The sequence below is a fragment of the Caloenas nicobarica genome, chromosome 18, assembly GCF_036013445.1.
Source record: "Caloenas nicobarica isolate bCalNic1 chromosome 18, bCalNic1.hap1, whole genome shotgun sequence".
Lineage (NCBI taxonomy): Eukaryota > Metazoa > Chordata > Aves > Columbiformes > Columbidae > Caloenas > Caloenas nicobarica.
Window position 1 is genome coordinate 7,553,581 of NC_088262.1, and position 25,232 is coordinate 7,578,812.

General features: G+C 46.5%; 1 protein-coding gene across 9 annotated transcripts in view; it reads left to right on the plus strand.

The window, feature by feature from the left end:
• Positions 1-13,702: 13,702 nt before the first annotated feature.
• TNRC6C (trinucleotide repeat containing adaptor 6C) overlaps positions 13,703-25,232 on the plus strand; it is a 93,734-nt gene continuing 82,204 nt past the window's right edge. For 8 of the 9 annotated variants that reach the window (XM_065647500.1, XM_065647505.1, XM_065647506.1 and 5 more), the window contains exon 1: positions 13,703-15,285. The gene's annotated coding sequence lies outside the window, so the exon portion shown is untranslated. Of the gene's footprint in view, positions 15,286-24,272; positions 24,337-25,232 lie in introns of all 9 variants that reach the window. The other variant, XM_065647509.1, reaches the window with a different exon arrangement.

Here is a 25,232-nt window from a genome sequence, read left to right on the forward strand (position 1 = left end):
AACGAGGAGCATGTTGGCATAAATGCGGCAGCAGAGAGGCTGGCCTGCGGGAAGGGGTGGCCGAGGCGAGGGCTGGCGCTGTCCCCGCTAATTACTGGGTTCGTTATACCTGTGAGTGTCACAGCGCCAGGGACCCCGGGAACACTCTCTACAGGGAGAAACCGCCTTTACGTAGGAAGTCTGGTACAGCAGCGGCGTGATGGGGATGCAGGCATACGTGTGAGCCCAGCCACATCCACGCCTGCGCCTTCCCAGGACCCGCGCCCAGCCCAGTATTGGATCTATAGATATACGTTAGCGTGAGCTGGCTCTGCAGCCTGGCGCGGGTTCCAGGAGCTGAAATGCAGGCGGGCAGCCCACCTGCAGTTGGGGTGGGGATGGTTTGAGGGCTCTGCCGGGGCCGCACAAAGTGTCACATTCCCGGGCTGTGATTTCATCCCCCGTGGAGAATTGGGAAGCGCTCCCGGTGCCCTGCCAGCTCACGCTGTGCACACCTGTTGGGTTAGCACCGGGGATAGCAGGTGTTAATACCATTTTGTGCAAAATTATTTTGTATGTAAGCGGGGTTTTGCTCGCACTGATGCCCCGTGCCTGTTTCTGTGGGAGCAGCGGCTGTTTCCAAACAAAGGGCTCCTTTCTTCCCAGCAAATAGAGGTGGCTGGTGTGAGCCGAATACGACCTGCCTGCAGCCTTTGTTCTGCCGTCCCTAACACACCCCGTTGCTTGCTGTTTGGCATCTTCACAGAATCACACACAGAATCACAGAATGTCAGGGGTCGGAAGGGACCTCGAAAGCTCATCCAGTCCAATCCCCCCGCCGGAGCAGGAGCACCCAGGTGAGGTTACACAGGAAGGTGTCCAGGCGGGTTGGAATGTCTGCAGAGAAGGAGACTCCACAACCTCCCTGGGCAGCCTGGGCCAGTGTCCGTCACCCTGACTGAGAAGAAGTTTCTTCTCAAATTTAAGTGGAACCTCTTGCGCTCCAGCTTGAACCCATTACCCCTTGTCTTACTGTTGGTTGTCACCGAGAAAAGCCTGGCTCCATCTTCGTGCTGTATATCTTACAAATACAGGGCAGAAAGCGGTGGTCTGTCTCTCCGCGGGGCTCAGCGGAGCTGCATCGCTTTGTCCCACCGTCCCTGGTCCTTCCCGCAGCTGGGGATGCCCCAGCAAGGGGGATGGTTGTGCAGGGTGAAGGATTCCCTGCCTGGCACTGACCCGGCACACCAGGAGCTGTGCAAGTGCCTGTTCCCCCATGCCAGCCCCGCCACGGGTTCAGACAGGCATGGCTCGTCTGTGGAGGCTGCTGCCGAGCAGGGGAAATTAGGGCGTTTCTGAGTCTACCCGGGGAGCACAGCGGTGGCAGCTGAGCTGCTCAGCCGCTCCGAAGTGGAGCTGAGCCCGTCCCATCAGCCCAGGCACGGGTCCAGCATCCCCAGGGGCTGTCCTGCGGTCCAGACGTCGGGTCACATCACCTTCCTTGCCGTGGAAGCTGTATCTAGTGAAGCAGAGAGGTACCAAGATCGTTTCTGGATCACACCTTGTTTGGGAGGAGATTTTAATAATTTGTTACAATATTTTAAAATCTGGGTTAAGCCCGGAAACGACACAGCAGAGGCAACCGTTGGGCAACCAGCAGAACTGTTCCATCTCCCCTTCCTAGCTTTGAAAGGCCATGTCGTGACCAGAGTAATCCTCCTTTCTGCTCACATCACCTTTCTGGATTTATCATTTTAATGTTCTCTGGGCCACCAAGCCCCACAGCTGTAAATTAATTTTTAAAGTAATACAGGTTTTAAAACTTCCATCTGCTTTAATGAGCTTGGGGGAATCCTGTTGTATTAAAAAACATGCATGCAATTATTTTTCCATCTTGGGTTTCGCCAGCTCCCAGCACCACTTGGCAATGACATCTTCTGCCCCTCTCAAAAGTGTTTTCTTGTGATAATGTGGCGTTGTATCCTGATGGTGTGTGTTTTGCCGCACGTGGGCAAGGCTAGAGAGGACTTCTCTGAGGACAAAGCAGTATCATTAGCAGGTCCCTCGGTGGCTTCCCAGTCACCTTTCCATTAATCCAGTTCTGCATCACAGAATTACGAAGCGGCTAATGAACAGCTCCAGTGCCGGGAGCCTGGAGGTACCATATTAACTGGACGTCTCTTTGAACTGCAAGATTTCTGGTGGGAAAACTTCATGGAAAAATGAGATTGTGTTTGTTTTCACAGCCTTCTGCATCTGTTTTTAAATATTTGCTCACAGTAGATCTGGGGTTTTTTCTTTTTTTTCTTTCTTTCTTTTTTTTTTATTAGCAATTAGCCTAATAAGCCACCTTTTCATTGCTCCGCATGTAGATTAACCACTTCAGAGAGTACAAAATAAACATTTTGCAATGCATGCATGTATCTTCTGGAAAAGATGAGTAACCTGCTTCCACTGAGACAAAGTCCTCCTAACATCAGGGTTTTGCTCTAATCATTAGTACCCGAGATTTTTTTTCACTTTTATTTCCCATAAGACAACTTCTTGCAGCATTCGTTAACCTGAATTTTTAACACAATTACTTCTTATTTAGCCAGTGCATTCAAAATTATGTTCTTTATAAGTAACAAATAAATAGCCTGGGAATGTGCAGCTTCTGGTACCTGAGCATTCAGAAGATTCATCTCTGCCGAGATCAGGCAGAATTGAGCAACTCGGACAGATTTCAGCTGTCACATTATAAACGAGGCTGTAAGAGACAGTTCTTTGCAGCCCATGGATGAGCTGCTGGGTCTTTTGGAGGGACAGGAGATGCAGCATTTAAAAAGAATGGGTACACTGCAGTGCCTGCCCTTACTGCCTGGTGGAAATCGTGTTTTAATAGCAAAATCTCAGCGACTAAAATATTCCTGGTCCTGATGATGTGTAAAGGCAGAGCACCAGGCAGCGCTGCCGTCTCTTTGGTACCTCCGTGCTCGTCACTCCCGCGGTGCTCGAAGGCAGCGAAGCCAGAAAGGGCTGAACCGGCACCGAGGTGGAAGAGGCTGAAACCCACGGCTGGATGGGGCAGAATTATGGGAGATGCTGCCTGTGCAAGCTCTTTGCTGGGGAACGGGAGGACAACATCCACTTGATGTTTTCTGAGCTTTCAGGTAACTTGTTCCAGAACCAGTGGGATGAATGAAGCCTTTCCTCCAAATGGGAGATAAACCCCTATCTCTTGCCTGCTAGAAGAGCTCAGCACCCACATCTCCTCTTGCCATCGTCTCAGCAAGCGGTGGCACGGCTGGGACGGGGCCACGCGCAGTGGCCAGCCAAAGCAGGAGCACAGTCACTGTGCATCTCGGTGGAGACCCTCCTCTAGTCTTTTTTCCCCCTACATGCAAAATTTGTAAGATCTTAACATCTTCCTGACTTCTTCATCAAGCACGGCAAATGTGGTTTTCCAAAACGAGCTGGGGACAGCGGGTAGAAACCGGCAGCATGACTGCACGAGCTCGATTTCTTTGGCAAATAGGGTTAAAACTAACCAAGTTGTTTATGCTTATTCCTCGCAGTATTGCCACTCCTGCTGCAACACCTCCCTGCTCCTAAAGCAGAGGTCCTGGATGCAGCACTCTGCGTTTTCACGTTAAGTTTTGCTGTTCAACTTGAACTACCCAGCACTCGATTCGAAGGCACCGAGCACAAGCAAAGCCCTGAAACTGCAGCCAAAAATCAGGCCCTGTGAAGCCAAGTGTCCAAAATGACCCGAGATGGCCAGGAACGTGGCGGTTGCCTGTTCTTCGCACCCCGCGCTGAGCCCCGGGGGATGTGCCGGGCAGCCCCTCCCCGGCTGGCCCGGGCACAGCCCGAGCTCTAATATTATCTAACAAGATCAGTCCTGCAGCGTGTTTCCTGAGCAGCACGAACAATGAGCCTCTGTCCCACATGCCGCTGCAGTGAGAACAAGAACCAGACCGAAAAAAAGAAGAGGGAAAAAAAAATAGAAGAGGGGGAGGAGAAAGGTCTTAATCTTTCAGCAAAGCTGTGCTTGTGTTCACCTCCTGCGTTTGCAAAGCTGAACGCTCAGTGCCTACGCCCGCAGACAGACAATAAGTTGTCAGTGCTGGTGAAGGACAACATATATATTTTTTTTTTTTCCAATGCAAAGCCTTAACCACCCGCTCCAGGGACCCCTTGGCCTCCTTTCATGCCCGCGCGGCCCATTTCCAGAGCCGGTGACAAATTCCACATCACCGCAAAGGAATTTCCTTTCCCTTCCAGAGATGAGGGACCACAGGGGACGCAGCAGAGCTGTCCCCCCCGCCCCCGCGTCCCGGCTGGCATCTCCTGCCAGAGGGACCTGCCAGGTAACAACCTCCTCCCATCAGCAAATGAGCTCGGTGGTCCAAATGTGGGGGATAACTAACCAGTGAAACAGAGATCAATAAATGGTTGGACACCAGACTGTCTTAAGATCTCGTTTTGCTGTTGTTTAAGGCTCTCACCTAGATGACGGCGGCGGGTTCTTGGGGAATTTGATCCCTACCCCACCCTCACAGCCCTGCAGAGCTCCCCGGCCCCTGCCTCTGGGCTGGCTCCCCAAAAATACCCCTTACCCTCCCCGCCGGGAGCCCGTCCGCAGCACAGCCAAGGGCTTCAATGAAACAGTGACAGCCTTGGACCAGCCGGGCTGCGCTGGCCCCACTGCTCTGGATTTTCCTTTGGAGAGGTTTTTGGGAGAGAAGCTCTCCTAAAAAGTCCTTCAAGTGTGGCATGAATCGTGTTCTTCCCCTGCTGCTTTTCTGCCTGAAGCTTTCCCCTGGGCCAAGTGATTAGTTTGTGTGACTCAGTAGCTTTGATGGAGCAACGCTGATTTACACCAGTTGATGAGCTGCTCTGATTTTCTTATAGAAAATCACTGTTAGGCTGTTACACTTAACCTGTACTAAACTGTTCATGAATGATTTATTGTGTACTTCTCATGCAAATGACATTAATAGACTCTGTCATACATAGCAGAAGATGCTAGAAGATTGCTAAAAGCTGCTGCACTTAAAAATGTTTCAGAAGAAAATAATGTCTTATATTGTATTACCTGAGAAACACATCTGACTCTCCCCTTGAAGGCACATACATGAGAGAACAGCGTGAAGGTTGCATTGCGTCACATCGTGCATGAAGCACCTTGAGGCTTTAACAGAAAAGCTACAAGAAGTATTTTAAAGGAATATATATCGATAACCAGAGCTGCATTAGGGGGAAGGTGAGAACTGTTTTCCCTATGTATCTTGTTCAACCCGATTCACGATCCAGGCGTGTTTGATGACTTCAGGATCAGACTGCAGAGAAGAAACAAACCAAAAGCAGTCCTGTCTAATTAACTGAACATATTTACATGTGTAAAATTCTCCTGTAGTCCTCGTAATGACTAATGCATAATTATGCACAGACAAATCCCCACAGTAAACACAAATATTTTTTGTTTGTGATTATTTATCTCGGGAGAGCTTAGCAATTTGTCAAGGCTTTGCTGAGCTTCTCAGCTGAGCCCAGCGAGGTGTGGGCAGCAGGTGGCTGCCTGGGGTCACCCCAGGAGCTGTTTGAGCCAAGCGGCACTAGAGCTGGGCAGCCTCTTGCTCACAAACTGGGTTTTGTATTAAGGAATGTAAATTTGGGCCAAAAAAAAAAAAAAAAAAAAAAAAAGTATTCTGCAAGATTATTCCAATTTCACAAAAAATACTGTGGTTTCTCCCAAGTTTAGAAAACATTCCCAACCTTTTCATGCTACAAGCCTCTTTCTTATGCACTGCCTCCCCCGGACTGCCGGGATGCGAGCGGGCTCGTGTGTACTCATCGGGTCTAGATGTAATGCTACCAGCTGATGTTTGTCCAGTAAGAAAAGCCGTTTCCCTGTGGCTCCTGCCTCAGCCCGTGTTCAGTTCCCTGAACCGCACAGCTGAGCTGCAGGAGGCAAGGACAGGCATCCTCGAGGATGCAGCATCCCGGAGGGGCTGTCTGTAGAGGACAGGGACATCCTCCGGTGGCCAGATCACTCGTTCCCTTCACCATGAGAGGACCAGCATGGACACAGCAGGTTCCTGTAGGGATAGACCATATTTTCCTATTGCCTGCAGGAGAAATGATGAAAAAGCACTTGGAAAAAAAATTAATCCTTGTAGCCAATTTGGAATGAAGATTTTAGCTGGGATGGAAGGAGTCTATTGGCACATGGATCCGTGCACCATGCGTGCTGGGGAGCCGAGCGAGTGCTGAACAGAGCAGAAAGCAAGAGCGCTTGCAGGGTATAAAAATGTAGTTTTAAAGTCTTTCCACTGGCCTCAGCAGATGCCAGATTCTCATACTTTGACTTCAGCTTTTGTTGTCTGCTGGCTTGCACCAGAGCACTTCTCAGCTCAGCAGCAGGGATGGACAAATCTCCCCTACACACATGCCGACCGATGCATGTTTGACATCAGCTCTGATGCCCCCTGGTTTCAGTGTGGCATCTGTCTCAGAAAATGTGCGATGCTTTCCTCTTACGCAGCATGTCAGGCTGGTCTGGAAGCATCGGAACAGGCTGCCCAGGGCAGTGGTGGAGTCACCATCCCTGGAGGGGTTTAAAAGGCGTTTAGACGAGGTTCTTAGGGACATGGTTTAGTGCTGGAGTTAGGTTAGGGTGTGGTTGGACTCGATGATCCTGAGGGTCTCTTCCAACTGAAATGATTCTATGACTCTACGGGGGCCAAGGAAAGCAGGAGGCAGCATCCCCAAACCGACACCGCGGCTGTGCGCGGGCAGGGTCAGGCAGCTGTGGGTTTGTCTGCCTGGTGCCCCGAGCTGCCTGGACATGTGGGAGCTCTGATCCACCCCACCGGTGTCCCATCTCCTCCCTGACCGTGCTGTCACCCTGCCTGGGAGCAGCGTGGGCATCTCACCCCTCTCTGATACCCGTGTGGTGCAAAGAGCCTTCCTGAACCTCTCAGGAGTCACCAGCTCTGCTCTCCGAGTCCTCTGTGCCATGTCATCTTAATCCATGGAGCCATGTAACCTCTAGTGATAAATTCATCACTTAGTCAATGGCTTTCCTCCTAAAATCCTCTTCTGGGACCAATTCTCCTACGTCTGATACAGTGACTAATTGATAACTTTCTTTAAGGGAACTGCATGATAACTTTCTTTAAAGCAGTATATTACGATCAGTGGGTTTTCCAAGGAGCGTGCTGCTCTCTTAATTCTCACCTTCATTATTTTAATACCCCCGTAAAATGGATTTCTAATGGATCTATATTGCCATAAAACTTTAGGGGTGGTGGGTGCGTGTCAATAAATTCTTTGCAAACCGAGCGACTCCGCCAGCCGGGTCGGGCGCAGTGACAGGCGCTGAAGGAGAAGCCAGGTCTTGACTCAGGACTGCAGCTTCCAGCAGCGCGACCTTCCCTGATCTGACCCCATCCTGCTGTCTCCAAACACCTTGCAAAACTTCATTAAGCAACATGACTAGTATCTGTCACAAGCAATTCTTTCTCTCCCACCTCCTCACCCCAGGGATAAATCATATCAGCTGTCAGGAACACAGAAGCTGCTCTAGGTACAATCCAACCCGAGGTGTTGACACCTGGCAAGTCCGCGCAGAATAATACTCGTCATATCAGAGCATTTTCACCCAAAGATCCCAAGGCAGGCAATAAACGTACATTATATTGGCATCAACCCGCTTCAAAACGTTCTCTGCTACCAATGGGCCGGAGGGCAGCAGCCACTATCTCCAGCTTAATCAAAGGAAAAAAAGAAGTGGATGTTATGGCCTTACAAAAACGTGGGGAGATTTTAGAGAGGTCAAATTATTCCTATGATGATTAGCTAGGGCATTGGGAAAAACTCTTTTACCACTGGATCCATCACCTGGTCTCACAAAAACGGCCAAGAATCTTATTTTTGTCTCATCCAGGTTCTTGGGCTATAATAACTCATCTTTACATTGGACATTGAAGCAGAGGGCTCAGCAATTGCTTAGAAATAAGCTGCAGTCACGAGCATTTGCCATTTTGCCATCCCCTGCACTGAAGAGCTCCCAGGAACGGGAGGTGTTGGGGTGACGGTGACACCTGCACGTCCCAGCACATGTGTGGTACAAAGGAGTCCCCTATCAGAAGTGCAGGAGACTCAAATCAGATGTGTCAGCTCATTTAATTACTAGGATTTGAGGTCAGGTGTCTCATTTATATTTTAAACCCCACCAAAGGCTGTTGTTTGTGCTAACGAAATGATGTTCAGCTGCTACTGGTGTTGCAGAGGCACTAGGGGGAAAGTGCCTGGCCTTTTTCTTTCTTAAGTATTTCCAAGTCCTTTAACTGATGTTTTGATAGCTGGGGGGTGTGAGAAGATATTCTCCTCTCTACCACTTGTTTCTGAAGAATTTTTGTCCCTAGAGTTCTTTGTTGTGGTACAGCTGTTTGATCTATCCTTGTCAAAAAAGGTCGGGCTGGTATATACAGTGAATTTACCTTTTTGTGGACTGCCTCCCTCTCTGCTTTATTTCCATCAGGATAAGAGACTTGCAAATTGGTAGGAAAACTAAAAGCAGCTTGAGTTTTGAGTACATCAGTTCCAGTGCTTTCCATATGTGCATGAGGCTCTGTGTGGGATGAAGATAAAAATCAACAACCTGAAGGAAACTCTGAAAAACCTTTTTCTGAAAGGCCTTTTCAGCAAAGAAGCACTGGCACCTTCCTCGCAGTTCACCGAAAGGTTGGGTAATAGCTTTTTTTTTTCCCCCTTTCTGCTGCTGGATTTTTATTACAGACGCTTGGCTTGGCGTCCCTCCCGTCAGCCTGCCAGTGCCAGATGTAACAGCTTCAGTATTTCACTGGGGTTTTGCACACTCGGTGGTGGGGTTTCTGTAACATCTGCAGCTGTGGCTGGATGATGAGCACACTCTGTGCCACCAGAACACGCTGTGTCTTCCCTCTGCTTGGTCCAACCCCTGTGTACCAATAAATGATGTCCACGAAGGTAAAAACCAGAGCAAGAGAAACCTGTTCTTGGAAACACTTTTACTATCTGGAGCACAATGCATCTCTGCACATTTTTCCAGCCTCTAGACTTAACTCTGGGAGCTGTGTTCATATGTTACAGCCTCTAAAACATTGCTTTCCTTCCCTCAAAGTACGCTATAGGGGAGACTGTAGGGTCAAGTCCTGGGCTCTGCCCCCTCTGTTCAGGGCAGATTATGCGTTCGATGTTAAACAGCTATTGATAATAAGCAGAACGTGTTATCGCAGCTGCTGTGTGCTGTGGCAAGGAGGGTAGAGAGTCATGCGCCTCTTGCTTGCTTTTTGGCCTCAGGACACTTGTGTTCTTGTTTATACAATAGCTCTGCTTGGAGAGAAAGAATGAAAAATACATTGTTTTTCCCCCTTACCAGATTGCTGTTTAGCATCATGCTACATCTCTCTCGTGGGAAATACATCTTAGAGACGCTCAGGTTGGGAAGGGAATTGAATCCAGGTGTTACCTTTTCTGGGCAAGTGTTTGAAGTATTTGGTTATTCTACAAAAAGGGGAAGCAGATCATCCAACCTGGGAGTAATAGATGGGCTTTCAGACTGCCGTGACGGTGCTCGCTGCAGTGGGCTCACTGATGTTAAACGTCTGTGCCAGAGATCGGGAGGAACCTGGGGTACCCTGTTCTTGGGAGTCCTTTCTGCTTCTGGGCCAGCGCCATGGGGAGGACATTGCACAGCTGGACACAACCGCTGCGCTGCTGGTTGCCTCACACCGGGGCATGGTCACACCAAGCGGCCAAAGAACGGTTATTCTTTTTGCAGGAAAATGTGGGAAGAGCAGCATAAGATATTAAAATAAATTTTTCCATAAAAATAGTGACCTGTAAGTCCATTTAAGCATTCACCTTAAGGGCGCAGTTTGTTGGTAGGATGGCCAGGGGGTGTGTTTGCAACCTTCAGAGGGAACGGCCTCCACACAAGCGTCTTGCGCGTCCATAACCCCCTTGGAAACCTGAGGAAGGGCCTGTTGTATCCTGGATTCTGCCCTCCCAGTGCAGCCATATATATAAAACGCTGTCTCTGAGCATCAGCTCCGACAAGGGAAAGCTTTTGGGATGCAGCTTCACCTTGTGTGAGCTCTGAGGAAGCTTGTTCAGCATCAGAGACCAGGCTCTCCGTAAGGCATGAGGGTGCGTTTGTCATTAAAGCATGGCTAGTGCTGGTGTCAGGCTTTGAGATTAATTTTGTGTGTGCTCGTTATTGCTTGGTGACTATTTTGACCCACTTTTGTACTTGGATCATAGAAAAACAAGCAAGAGGTGTGAATTCTGCAGTGTGGGTTGAACTAGATGATGTCCAGAGGTCCCTTCCAACCCTAACCATTCTGCGATTCTGTAATATTTTGCATGAAGACCTCCGCTTAGCTTAGCTTTGTCGCTCTCAGCAAAGAAAATGCCATATCTGCATGAGTGCCTGGTTCCTCACACTCACGTCCATCCGTTCAGCGTGTCCAGCCCCCATGAACTTTTCTGTCACAGCCCTTTCCCCGAGACACGGGCGTATGAGGAAATTTGAGGTTTACAAGGCAGCAGTGAAAGCACAGGAATTCAGTGAACTGCTGGCATCGTATGTCCCCTTTCCTTCTCTTTGCACTAGATCACATCTGTTTTTACTCATGTGTGACAAAAAAAAAGGTACCTGAGCGCTGGGGGGAAGGAGAGAGTTCAAGGCAGCAGCAGATGCCCGAAGCGATGGTGCCCGTGCTGGAGCATCTCTGGGAAACAAAGCTCGAGGAGACCTGCCGAGGTCCTGCGATGGTGGCTCGGCTCGGGTCGAGGGGCTGTTTGGGGACAGATGTGGGGACACGGTGTGTGGTGGCAGCAGGGGGCACAGCCAAGGGAGGGCAAAACTGGGTCAAAAGCCCAGAGGGAGACCAAGGCAGGGGGAAAAAAACCCAAAAATGAAATTTGCATTGGATAAAGCCCTGCATTGAATGGTAAAAGAGCTCAGGTAAGAAAGGAATGATTTACTAGAATGTATTTTTCCCCATTACAGATAGTATTTTAGAACATGAGTATCAAACACAAGAGGCTGTGTCTGTGCGGCTGAGGTTACATCATGCTTTTTATGGTAGTTTTGCCAAGGCCAAGAAAACATATTAGTACACAAACCACTTTCAGTTTTATTCCATTTTGACATTTCAGGGTCTCCAGCAACTTGGCATCACTCTGTCGAGCCAGCCATTCTTGGAAATATTTGTGTGTTCAAAGTGTGTTTTGAATTACAAATATTTGCACATTCACAACACATAATTTAGGGCAACATTTGTGCAGGGACGTTCATGTGTGCGATTGCCAAGCAGAGTTTTTGGTCCAGGGCAATCTCCTGTAGGTACATCACGAGTACGAGGATGCTTGTCCCACACGCAGGCAAAAAGGGCACTTGCGGCTTTATCTGTTCTGCTTATTTGGGGTTGTTGGCTTATCAGAAGAGCAGAATCTCTTTCGAAAGAAGCGGTGTGGCAACCTCCTGCTGCTCTGGGGCGGGCATTGTGGGAAGGAGTCTATAGGTGCTGACCTACTTTTAAGAAAGAAGCCGGTGGGAGCTGTGCTGGCTGCAGCTGCTGCTCCTGGGACTGCACAAACCAAGGAGCACAAGAGCAAATATTCTCACTCCGGTCCAGGTCTGCCACCCTCGTGGTGTATGAATTCACTCCTGCTGAAAGGTGCCAGACTGACATTCAAAATGTGGGGGGGGAAAAAAGACCAACCCACCTCGTTCTTAATTTTTTTTCCTTTCTTTGTGCTGATGAATTACAATGGGACGTTTAAATCTGGGGTTTTTAATAACATTTTGCATATATATAGATCATGCTCTGACCTGGAGAAGACACTTTGTTCTGACTACAATGATCCGATATTTCATATTTTATTATTTTTTGTCTTCCGCGTAGTATTTCTGTGGCATTCTGGCACAATATGGGCTCCCTCCAGTGGTCGCGGGGCTCCGGGCTCCTGTGGCCGCTTGCCCAGGCGCTGGAGCTGGCAGGGTGGCTTTGGTGCACGGCATCACCAATCCAAACAGAAATCATATCGGGACTGCTCTTTTCTTATTCTTCCCCAGTCTCCTGCTGTGTGTGTCATCCCACTTGGAATAGTAAACGCCCTGCTCTGCAACCCACATTCAATTAATATTTAAATGGAACGACCTGCGCAAATAAAGATTCAGGCTTTAGATTGCCTTGCAGTTCCCCAAACGTTTGCTGCAGAAGGGGGAGAGGAAGCCAGAGAGGAGAGAGAACTGGAGAGGATCTGCTAAAAGACGCAGACACAACAATTTGTAGCAAAAATGACTCATTTTTGCATTCTCCTTTCCCCCGTGGTACTTGAGAACAGATCCTGACTTTCTCCTCAAACCTGCAAACAGTCAATGTGGTTGTTGTGGGGGGTAAACTGGTTCCTGTGAAATGCTGCATTCCCATCTCCCCTGTCCTGGGTACACCATTCCATCGGGTTCATTTAAAACATTGCAATTATATTTTGTAGGCACCTTGGCAGGGACGGGCATCCTCTCCCAACACCCGGGGCCAGCCTGACCCGAGGCGCTTGCAGAGTGGTTCAGGAGCACGCCCTGGAGCGCTGGGCCATGGAGCTCTACGTGTGGTTTAACACAAATGTATAAACGTGTATGTGTGGATATACATATATGCATACGTACTATATGAGTGTATCTGCTCAGAGATGCTATACATGCAGCCATGCGTGTCTGTGTCGCTGTAGGTGCTCGGGTACAAAGCCAGCTGGATGTATTTCTGGTGGCGAGGGGACCCCGGCAGGTGGGAGGGCTGGGGGCACCTCAGGGTGCTGCAGGGCCCCGTTTCACCTCCCCCCCAACGCCGGCCTCGTCTCGCTGCCCGCGACCCCTCCACCCCATCCTGCTGGAGTTGTTGCAGGATGGTGCTTCTTCGCACGGGGTGGGGTGTGAATGCACCGACACCCATTTTCACGGGTGGAGGTGTGAATGCACCGACACCCATTTGCACGGGGGGGCGGTGCGAATGCACCGACACCCGTTTGCACGGGGGTGTGAATGCACCGACACCCGTTTGCACGGGGAGGTGGGGGGGGTGAATGCACCGACACCCGTTTGCACAGGGGGGGTGTGCGAATGCACCGACACCCGTTTGCACGGGGGGTGTGAACACACCGACACCCGTTTGCACGGGGGGTGTGAACACACCGACACCCGTTTGCACGGGGGGGTGCGAACGCACCAACACCCATTTGCACGGGGGGTTGTGAATGCACCGACACCCGTTTGCACGGGGGTGTGAATGCACCGACACCCGTTTACACGGAGGGGTGCGAATGCATCGACACCCGTTTGCACGGGGAGGTGGGGGTGTGAACGCACCGACACCCGTTTGCACGGGGGGGTGAACGCACCGACACCCGTTTGCACGGGGAGGTGGGGGGGTGAAGGCACCGACACCCGTTTGCACGGGGGGGTGAACGCACCGACACCCGAGCGCAGGGCAGCTCTTCTCCCCCCGCAGGGCGCGGGCTGAGCGCGGGGGGCGGGGCCGGGAGCGCGCGGCCTCTCCGCTCTTTGGCTGCGGCCGCCGCTCATTTGCATGTGGCGGGGGCTCCCCTGTCACGTGTCCGCGCGCGGGCCGGAGAGGAGGGGGCGGGGGGGGGCAGACTTCCTGTTTGAGGTCAGCGCGGGGAGGGGAGCGGGCGCGCGCGGCAAGCCTCCCCGCGGTCTCGCGCTGCCTGGCGGGGCTCTTGTCAGTCAGCAACAAAATGGCCGCGGTGGCAGCAGCTCTGCTCCTGAGGACGGCGGCGGCGGCGGCGGCGTCCCTGGCGGTAGCGGCGGCAGCGAGGAGGAGCGGGGGATCGGCCCGGCAGCACTGAGCCTGACACCGCCTGCCTGCGAGCGGACGAGGCGAGAGCGAGCGGGAGAGACGGAGAGAGGCGCTGCGGCCTCCCCCCCCCCCAGCGAGGCCGGCTGACTGACCGACTCTGCCCGAGGAGCTGCTGCAGCCCCCTGGGGAGACGCTGCCGCCTCGGCCTCCCCCGCTCCCCGCCTTCCCCCGGGGGTTCGGGCGCCCGGGTTCGTCCCCCAGCGGCGAGGGGCTCCCGCCGCACACCCCCCGCCCGGAGCCGCTGCCGGATCCCTGCGGAGGAGACGGAGAGAGCCCGCGGGATCCCTCCCCCCTGCCCCCGGATCCCCTGTGCGAGCGGCGCACACAGACTGTCGGGTTTCCCCACTCCCCATCGTCTCGTCCCCCAGTCTCCGTGAAAGACTTTGGTGGATCCTCCTCCTCGGGTCCCCTCCCCGCGCTCGCTCTTTCCTGCGAGAGAGGCCGCCGGATCCTCCTCCCGCCGGAGAGGCCGCTGGATCGCTCGGCTGGGGCCCTGCCAGAGAGACGCGGATCCTCCTCCCGGCAGCGGCTGCTGCGGATCCTCCGCCCCTCGGATCTCCCTGGAGCCAGAGACTCGGCGGGATCCTCCTGCCCGGAGCCCCATGTGAGACTTTGGGTCCCCCCGTGGCTCCGTGGTGGTTTATTTTTTTTTTTTCGTTGTGTTGGTTTTTTTGGGGTTTTTTTTTTGTTTTTTTGAGGGGGGGATCCATCTCAAAACTATTTTCTGCGTCCCAGTTTCTCCTTTTTGATTTGCACTTTTAAAAAAAAAGACAAAACACCCTCAGATGTTCCTCCATGTGGACTGAGAACCCATCAAGACACACACTCGAGAACTCATCCCGATCAACCCCAAATCCTGGCTTTCGTGGGTTTTGCTGCAACACATAAAAGCAAACTTGTATCTAAGACACACTCGTGCAAAAATTTAGCTGGGGACTTCAAGGTGTATTCTGTCTTGGTTTCTTGTTCGTTTTTTTTAAAAAATTTTGCTTCACTGGAAGTCAAAAGCTTGTTTTGGAATTGGACCTGCCTTTGCTGCACTTCTCCTCTGGGCTGGATAACACTGAAGCTCTTTGCTTTTCTACTTGGATAGTGTTTTCCTGTTGATCTGTTGTGTGTTGGTTTTTTTTTTTTTTTCTTCTGTGTGGCAGACTTTTTTTTTTTAGGGAGGTAAACGACAACGACAAAAACTTACTTTTTTTGGCCGTGTGAGATTTTTTCGTATTCAGAGTCGTGAAATTACGGGTACATTTACAAAAAAAAAAAAGGCATTAAAATAAGAAAGGAACACGTCAGAAAGACCCCTACACAGTAGACAAAATACTCACTTGTTTCCTTACAGCAAGACTGAATCGAAAGCTGCCAAAGAGCCCCATAAAGAAAAGACTAAAAGGTAAGAAGGGATTATAGCCTCTTTTAATCTGGGCACGGTAGAAGTTAGCAGTGGAAGAGACCTGCTAAGCCAGTGCATACCTCCTTTTCTCACAAGTCTAAACCAGATTTTTTGTTTGTTTTTACTGTTTTTTAGCGTAGTAACACCCCCAAAATTTCAAAATCCATTTATTTCTGTTAGTTCTGCCTTTTTTTTTTTTTAAACAACTTGCAGAACTATTGTTTTAAATGCTAGAATTAATTCGATATTTTTCTCCGTACCATTTCCCAGTTCGAATAGCTGCAGTGGGCAAAACAGCAAAGAGAAGTGTGGTTTGTGAGTGTGTTTGTGCCACTTAAGACATGAAACCGGCTTCTGTTGCAGACATGGTCGTGGGCGCTTGCTTTATAACTCACACGTGTGAAAATGCCTGCAGAGCCTGTTGGAAATGAACCTAAATGTGGAAAATGAGCGGTGTGGGTATGGGCAGCACTGCTGCTCTGCTCGGTGAGCAGAGGAGGCTGCAGCTTTGTCCTTCGTGCTGCTTTCTGTTCAAAGTTAACATTTCTAGAGCTTTTTTTTTTTTTCCCCTCTCTTCGCCCACGTAATGAGATTATGGGGGAGCTACTGTAGTTTTCTCTTGGGTATTCAAGGAGCTTCGTCTAAACCTGAAATGTCGTCCGGTGAGGGAGAGAACATTAAACAGAATTTATACTTTTAACTGCGACGCTTAAGGGGAAGGAAATGGGGAGGGTTCGGTTGTTAACCTGAGAAATCTTGAAACGCTGGAAGTTTATTGTTTGAATCTTCTTTGTTTGTATCACAAGTTTGTGTCAAAGGTTAATCTTCTTAATATGTAATCAGTTGAAGGCCCAATTATGGGATTTATTGAACTCAATTGTTTACCCCCCTCCTTTTTCCATTAAATATCATACTGCTAGTCATACTTTGTGGCTGTTTTGTTTTGTGCTAAAATTGGAGTGTATCTATGGGAAGATATTTGTTCAATTAAAACAGCCAGTTTAAATTTAGAAACAATCTTTAGTACGTCATACCCATGTCTGTTGCATATTCTTCCTCTGCTATGCATATGTATGTATCAGACGAATTGACGCTAATTTATATACTGAAATTTGCTCTGGACATGAGACCAGTTAAGGTAATTAAAAATCCAATAAATCCTGCTGTTAGTGTCTGCTTGATGATGCAGAGCTTTAAATCAGGTGGATGTTGGTGGTGCTCTGAGGACAATGCAGTAGAGGAGCAGGAGAACATCTGCACTGCTCTTGGGTATCGCTGCAGAACAAAGTCGTGTCCTTAAAATCTTACCCTAGTTAAATACAGTGGGTGGGATTTTTGGATTCACTGAAGACTGAGAATTAAAATGTAGTTTCCTATCGGGTGTTACTTTCTTGACACGATCAAAAAAATAGTGGAAAGGCAGCACACACTGATTCTCACTTCTGTGTTTTCTAAGGAAGCAGTAGGTGACTTGCAGTGGGTGCAACCTGTGCTTAGCAAATTACAGGGTTTTCCATAATTACCATTCCTCAAATTCAGGAAGCTCTCGGATATGTGTCTGGCCAATTCCCTGTGTTATTGGTGAACCCAAAATAGCGTGCTGATGCTCTGCCGTTTGCTCCGGCTTCTAGAATTATTTCCAGAACGTTAGAGCAGAAATGTCGGACTTGTATACAACTAGTGAGAAATACCACTTTGGCCTGTGGCAGACTTGTTCTTTAATTTGTGCAACAACTAAAGATGCTTTTTGGGGTGAGGTTACAGAGGCTATGTTATGTGCAGGTGTTGGGTAACCTTGTTGCTTCTGAATCTGTGACTGTGGAGTCTATGAGACAAGCTATAGTAAGACAGATTAATCTGAACCTTTTTTAGTGGGTATGACTTTCTGGGGACTAGTAGTGTAGTAATGCTTTCCGTTGCTTTGTCCTTATCTTCAAAGGAGAACGTATCTTTTCGACTTAAGGTTTTCTGACTGGCATGTAGGTTGTGAAATGCAAAAAGGTGCTGCCATCAGAAAAACTGCTGGAGCCTGGGGGCAAGACTTGTTTCAGGGCAAGAGTGATGCAAATTGATAGGGATTGTATTTTAGAAAATATTCTGTACTTTTGACTAAACATTTCTAATAATAAAAAAACCCCAGGGCAAACCAACCTCTTTATTTAGAGCTCATCTGGATTGCAGCATAAAATACTTAAGATTTATTAATGTTTCTGTTCTCTGTACATGTGGGTGCTCATATTGACAAATTTAAGTATCGGTATGCATCAGACTAAAAGCTGACTTGGACGGAGCAGCGTATTATATATGTTTGGTTTATGTATGCTGTTACATCTGTTTCAGTCCATGAATTATTTTGTAATTAGGCTGTCATTGGTGCAGGGTGTTAGGGAATGGACTTGGGGGAGCCTTGGTCTGTGCCACTTCTGTACCAGTACAAAGCATAGTGGAATTTACTCCAGGATACCGCCATGGGGTTTCGATTCGGTGTTAAGAAGAATTTGGTACCTTTAATGTCCTCCCTCACCTTGCAGGGATGTCTGCAGCTTTCAAAATCTGGCTCTGATCACGGGTGAATGGGATGGGGTTCCCTTGGTCTGCTGCTGCAGCGCCTGCTGGAGCTTGCTGGGATGAATGAAAAATCCACCTTTCTGGCTTGGTTTATTTCCGGGGTTTGTCTTTCCTGTTGCAATAACAAGCTTTTGATGACTTCTGTCATCTTTTGCTGATGTTTAAGGGAAGGAAGATAATTCTCTCCTTTTTTTGTTCCAAAGACCTTGGAAAAAGTAATAGGATAAAATTTTATTAATGTGAGAAATAACATAATTGGGCATGAGTACTTCTAACTTGAAGATTATTTGCTGAAGTTCTCAAAGCTCCCAAGTTACATACCTTGCCAAACTGGAGTAAAAGGGTAAAGTTATGGGTTTTGTCAAGCAGAGGCTTGTAATCGCTTTGGGTCTTGAAGCAAATGGTTGCTGAATGGCAGCCTTATAGAAAGTGTAGCTTTAAACGAGCCTAGAAATAAAACCTCTCATTTTTCTGTTTCTCATACACTTCATTCAGAAAGGTCAGGAAATTTTATTCAAGTAAGGGATTTACTGCCTGCCGTTAGCTCAAAATGACCTGCGCTTTTACAGTCCATTCAGATACTAAATGCGATGTAGACACCTTTTCTCTTTCGTGTGCAGTTTGTTATTAAAAGCCTAATAGTAGCATTTACTTTCAGTTTGAGCTGTTAAGACTTAACCAAGGCTGGTGGATGTGGGAATGGGTAATATGTTAACTTAGCAGCTGGCCTTGCTGAGATAAACATGCGCTTTTCCAAATGCTGTCATCTGGCCCCTTTCCAAAACAAGCTGGAGGAGGAGGTCGGGGTGGAGCCATCCTTTGCTTTAGTAAAAAGAGGCTTTCATTTGGAAAGAATTGCTAGACAGCATTGATTTTTTTTTTTTTTTTTTTTTTTTCTCCTTCCCCCCACCCCCCACCCGCAGATTTAAAGATAAAATGACCAAACCTTTCCTAAGTAAACAAAATAGTCTCTGGTGATTACTTGTATCTCAGCGCCTGTTACTGTGCTGCTTCTTTTTGAAGGTACAGCAACTTAATGTCAAATGCGTGTTACTTTTTTTTGAAAAAAGAGTGCTTTTATATAAGACTTTGAACATGAGAACTGATGAAAAATTTATTATCTTTGGTTACAGTAGAGATGTACAACGCAAAAGTGCTATTGTTTTAATTGTTTAAAATTCAGATTACAAGATAACGGTAATACCATTAGAAGGTTTCCCTTTGGCCTAGAAGCTGCAGGTAGGCGCCTGTCCATCCCTTAGTATTAAAGATGAATGATAAGGAAACCTCTTAAATGCCTGTGACACTGCAGTCTAGCCAATTTAGGATCAGCTGATGCCTTCTAGTGATAATGGCTTGAGGTTTTCAGCTTTATTATGAAGATATCAGCCAGGGCAAATAGTATTTAGAAGTATACTTTATTGAATGGGAAGATGATCTAGAAGTGACAGTAAATTGCATTACTAAATGATCTATGCGCTCCACACAGTCTCTTCACTGGTAAATGCTAGTGGTAAAATGAAAAATGGTTATTCTTAATGTATGAAAGCAGAGGAATCAAAGTACTATTTGATCTTCTTTTAGGAATTTGAGCTATTTATGAAAATTGTCTACCAAAAGCACGGCTTAATTTTACATCTTAATTACCAAGTGTAGACGTACTTATGCTTATTTTATCATTACTTATTCATGATTAGCTTCACTGTGGATTCCCATACATCTTTATAACAGTTTTCTGAAACTTTCCTTTTGCAGCTTCCTACTTTGGCACTAGTATGTTTTAAAATCTCCTGCACAAGATAAAAATGTCTGAATTTGATCGTAGTAACAAACTGTCTCTTGCACAGTGCTCTTTAAGATTGTATCAATGATTATACTACTTGCAGAAATTGCATCAGTACTTTTAAATATGCAGCTGATTCTTTTGTAGTTTTTTAAATGTAACACCTCCCTCTCTTCATCCCAATAAAAAGGCTTCTTTCAGTGAAGACATCTGTAAAATAACTAGCTGTCCAGGGTACCAAGCATGCAAATCGAGGTTAGTTTTGGTCTTAGTTCTGAATGTGAATCAGCACTGTAACTTTTCAGTGTGGAGGTCTTGAAGGTAGTTTGTAATTGAAGCTCATGAAGCGGTAGAAGCTTTGAGCTCTGCTTTCTGGAGCTCTTCCCCGTGGGTTTCCAGCCAAGGATGGCTTGAGAGGAGCACAGTTATCTGTGCTGCAGCAGTGATGGGTTATGGCTGGATGCCCAGATTGCCTGGCTCTGCACACAGCTTTAAGAGTTTGCCTTTGAGGGCTGTGGAGGTGGAAGTCGTTGGTAATAAACAGCTATCTGCTGCTTGCTTTTTCTGTGTTTTGCAATGTACATCCATTTAAAAAAATTGCAAGCTAGATTCACATTTACTTAGATTCCTATCAAGAATTTCTGTGTTTTAGAAGCTCACTCATGAGAAATGTTAACGATTGCTTATTGTTTTGTATTTAAAAATAGCTAATATTTATCTCATGGCTGCCCAGGCATTTTTAGCAGTACGTTCTGAATTGCTAGAGAATGAGATTGGGGGGGGGCGGGGGGAGAAAAAATGACTTGTCAAATCAGTTGGCATCCTTCGTGGTAATTAAGCCCCAGAGAAAAAAATGTTTATCGGTCTCAAAATAGTTATCATGCAACTACCAACTATAGGCTCATTTAGGAAAAGATAACACCACCCTCTCCACTGAAAGGGAAAGGAAAAAACAAAAAGAACAGACAGAAAAATAACCCCTGGGCTATGAAGTGTTTAATATCTGCCCATGGGCAGTTTACTAAGGCAGATCCATTCCTTTTTTTCTTCCTATAGCTTGTTAATGGGGTCAGTGCCTGTTTTCCCATGGTGACTTTCTGAAGGGATAGTGGGAATGCCTTTGTTATGATCCTTCCTCAAGAGCATTCTCCTAGAATGGCATATCTGTTTTTTCTTAGCTGTGCTGTTTGCTTTCCTGTTCCTTACTTTCCTCCTTTTGCTCTGCCTGTGTGTTGTCTGCCCAAAGTTTACAGTTTTCTCTCTCAAACTGCATTTGCAAGACTTCCCGATGAGAAGTGGCAGAGCTTTTAGTTTTGTTTGAGGGATACGGAGTACTCCCAGTGGTTTGGATGCCATTCTGGGTGGTCAGTATGTACACGTATCGATTGTTAGTTCAAACTGGCTTCTGCCAAGTCGATTTTAAACTCAGACAGATATCTGTGTTATGTCAGTCTGCTTTTCAGTCCTACTCTGGTCTTGGACTCGCAGGTCTTTTAGCTCTTCAGAATTCCAAAATATTTTCGTGGCTGATGCTGATGTTACTGCTGACAATGGAGGTGCATATTTGTAAACAGTAGCTGGTTACTGGTAAACAAAAGATCATCAGCCCAGTGCTTTAACAAAAACAGTTCTAGAAAAGAGAAGCAGTTCAGTGAGAATGCAAAAGAATAATAAAACCCCCCCACAACTGTACAGATACGTATGTGCTGGTTACCATTTTACTATATTTTCTTACAAGGTTCTTAACAGAAGACTGTAGAAGGTGATCTTTTACATTGGTGATAATGTTTTTGCTTGAACTTAATGTATGTTTGCAAAGCCTTGAAGATTATATTTCATATGAAATGAGAAGTTAAAAACTTTACTAGCACTACAGGCATAGACTAACGGCATGTGTGTAAATCAAGACTCTACACAGTGTGTTAACAAAGCCAGTCTAGAGTAGGATTCCTGATTATTCTTCTATCTCTAGGTCTCAATGTTGTTAATCAATTACACAAGCTTAATTAACATAGGAGAATTGCTTCCAATGTCTGTTTTTTTCCAACTTTTCAACTTTGAAATGGATGCTCCACTTGCAAGTTTGTCTTTTACTCCCTGGCTATGGAATGAAAGGTGTTACATCTCTGCAAATCTAATCGTTTTTGTGTCTTTATGGCGTCATGGCTGTAATGCTGTAAGAGCACAGCATTGTACCTTGTTCTTGTTTTGTGATGCTGCAAAAACTTCCTCTTAGTTAAAAATAACCAATTTGCTTAAGATTGCTGATCACATCTGTTCATAACATAGCTCTTTGTTTTCCTGACTATGAAACTATTTGGTTTCTCTTTGCATCATCTGATGTAAACTATAAAGAGGTATGTGTTTATATTTTTAAGCCATTTAAAAATTAATATGGAAAATACAGCATCTTCTGATATGGAAGGAGAAGAGTCTGGTGGTAGCAGTCTAAATGCTATTTAGTATTTTCTAGTATGATCATCATAAAATATAACTGTCTGATCCAGGTGTGGAACTAAATTTGGTCTGTCACAGTAACAGAACTGCTGCTATTGAGGAGGAGAGTGTATAAATAGCACTGTTTCAGGTGAAAAATGTTATTGTATGTGACTTACTGGAGCTTGGTGGATGTGTAATTTTTACCGTTTCTATTCTTTTAATCAAACTTTTAGAAATCCTTCTCTTTTTGAAGAGAGCAATCCAAGATAAGTCTCATTGGGCACCAACAGTTCATTATCTAGTGATGTCAGTCTTTATACTGTGCTACCACACTTATCTGTAATAATTGAAGAAAGCAATGGTGGTGTTATTCAGTAGATGCTTACATAATGACTTGCTTAAAAATGGCCCTCAACTGTAATTTTTTTGTTGCATTTGTGAACATGAAATGTTCTTCACAAATTTCTAGGTGAAATATTACAGTGACAACACCACCACCCCACCCACCCCCCTTTTGAAGCAAATGACCCAGACTGATAGATATAATCTATTTTATCTGGATGATATTACAACACTCTTATAGTCCAACTGTATTGAAATCATGATTCTCCTCCATCCCCCATCCATCTATCAGCATCCAGACAAGCAAGAGCTGATCTTTCTGGAATTCTGTCTGCATCCACTGATCAGATAACATACTTGGAGACATTTTGGATATATTTCTGAGAACATTTGTTCCCCTGGGCATTTCATGGACAAACTGAGGGCATAAAATAGTTTTTACTAAGATCATAATTGACCATAAATTGATTTCCAAAGTAGTATTTACTGCAACTGGTTTTCCAGTCTCAGATGATAATTTATGGCTGTTTCCTTCCCCCATCTCTCCTCCACCCTGTCTCTCCTCCCCGCATGGAACCACTATTCATTTGCTAAGTGGATGATGGCCCATTCTGATGGTGGCTCTGATATTCTAATTTATTATTGACAGGGTTTGGCTTCAGATGCTTTTACTGTGGAAGGTGAAGTGGAGGAACAGAGAACTTTGAAAGTTGATTAAATGAATGGAAATCAGGATTACCTTTTCAGCAATGCCGAGTTAATCTTCTAGAATCTGGTAGATTTATGGAGGGAAGGGTGCTACGCTGGACCTTTCCATTTCCTCAATTTTTGAATGATAGAATAAGTTTTTCTGTATTTTATGGAGTCAGTTTCCAGCCCGAGGCTAGATACAGAGTAATGTAGGGGGTTTTTATCTCGCTTGAGTTATGTAGCAGAACAGCATTGTAGCTGAAGATGCAGTGAAACAAAAACAGAATTGCTTCAAAATTTATTATCTTTAAGTAGAATGAAATTATCATGGTGGGCAGTGTTTTGATTTTTGTGGTTAAACATTAAGAATGTATAAAAAGCGTGCAAAACAATTAAGTAGATTTTCTTCATTTGTGTTTAAACTTTCACATATTCGCAGTGCACAATTTTTTAGTAGAGTTTATTAGTCTATAGTATGTTTTGTCTTCCTTGACTCGGATCAAATTTGGTGTTAACCTCCTGTGGAGAATTCCAGGACCTCTGACATTTTATTGTGACTCTTGATTAGCTCACCAGGGTTCCTGCTAAGAATTCTTCTTTCATTCATTTGATAAATTGAATTCCCTATTCACAGTGCCTTTAAATAGAATGGTATTTGGAAAACTTGAAGACAACAACTTGAATGTTCAATGAGCTCACCAAGCAGATTTTAAAATGCAGGAGGAGGAAATTACGGGTTTGCATGTTCTGAAATTTTTTAAAAGAATAAACATTTTACAAAAACATAAGTCTCTATCTTCATATTCCCTTTAAATTTATTTTTGCAACAAGGAGTTCTGTTGATGTCTGCTTTCCCTTTTTCATCTTATCTTGCCTTGTTATGTCAGGAGCTGTGCATTCATTAATTTACCTCTGTATCTGAGCGCAAGTATACTAAGATGGTGTACACCCATATGGTGGAACTTCAGCTTTCCAAGGCAGCATGTGTGCAATGTGGAGGGCATCTTGTTCTTTAGACCCAGCATAGCCAAGCCTAGCTTATGCACACCTTATGCCATTCACCCACTCTTACTGTGTATTGGGATGCTGGCAGGGCCTGCACTGTGGAGTACCAGTCTGAGCTCTGCAGTGTGAGGGAGCGTGTAATCCTTTTTTTTGTTTCTAGGTCTGGAGGCACATCTTCCCTGTGAGGCCACTGTCCTTTCCCCATCCCATCTGGATCTTTCTTGGTGAGCTTGACCTGCAGCAGCATCCTGCACGTCCCTGCTGCTTGTGTGTCCTGAGGTGACACTCGACAGTTATATCTGGAGAGCTTGGTAGTGAGATGGCAGAGGCCCATTTACTGTATCAAATGCCATATTCCTAGAGGCTGGCTTCTGCCACATATTTGTGAAATAGTTTTAATATTGTAGGAAAACTCAGGCTGGAAGGGACCTCAGGAGGTCATCTCAGATAGGCAGGTCTGGATTTGAGTGACACGTGTGTGTCTGGTAACGTCTGCTGCTACTCACTGTGTTGCTGGTGTGTGTTGGTGTTATTCTTAGACTTGTCTGGCATGGTTTCCCTGCCTGTGGGTAGGAGTGAGGGAAGTGCACGTGCGTTTTTCTATTGCGCTTGTGGCAGGAATTCTACCTAAAGGAGAGGTATTTCTTTAAGACCTCACCTTCCAGCACACTGGAGCTACTCACGTAGGTGGCAATGGCTGCTGCAAGCTGGTGTCTTGTGGAAGATACGTCAACACCGCCTTTTCCCCAGAATAAGCACGAAGACAGCATCATTAACATATTTGTCTTCAGCATAAATTCTGCGGCCTGCTTTTCGATCCTATAGGTTGTCTTGTCTAGCTTGGCCTGTGGGAGAGTAGCAGCTTGGTCTTCAGCTCCTGCAATATGCACGTTGAATCTGCTTTTACCTGCGGATATCAAAGAGATTTGGCTCAGAAATAGTTTAGTGCTGGCATGTGACTGATGGAATGGGGGAAAGGAGGACTAGGGGTGTTGGAAATCCCTACAGGCAAAATGGTGCAAGCTCCCTTTTTTTTTTTTTTTTTTTTAATGAGCATGAAGGTTTAGCTATGCTTGCTTGAAGGGTGTGAAGGAATGCTACACAGAAACAGTGTTCCTAC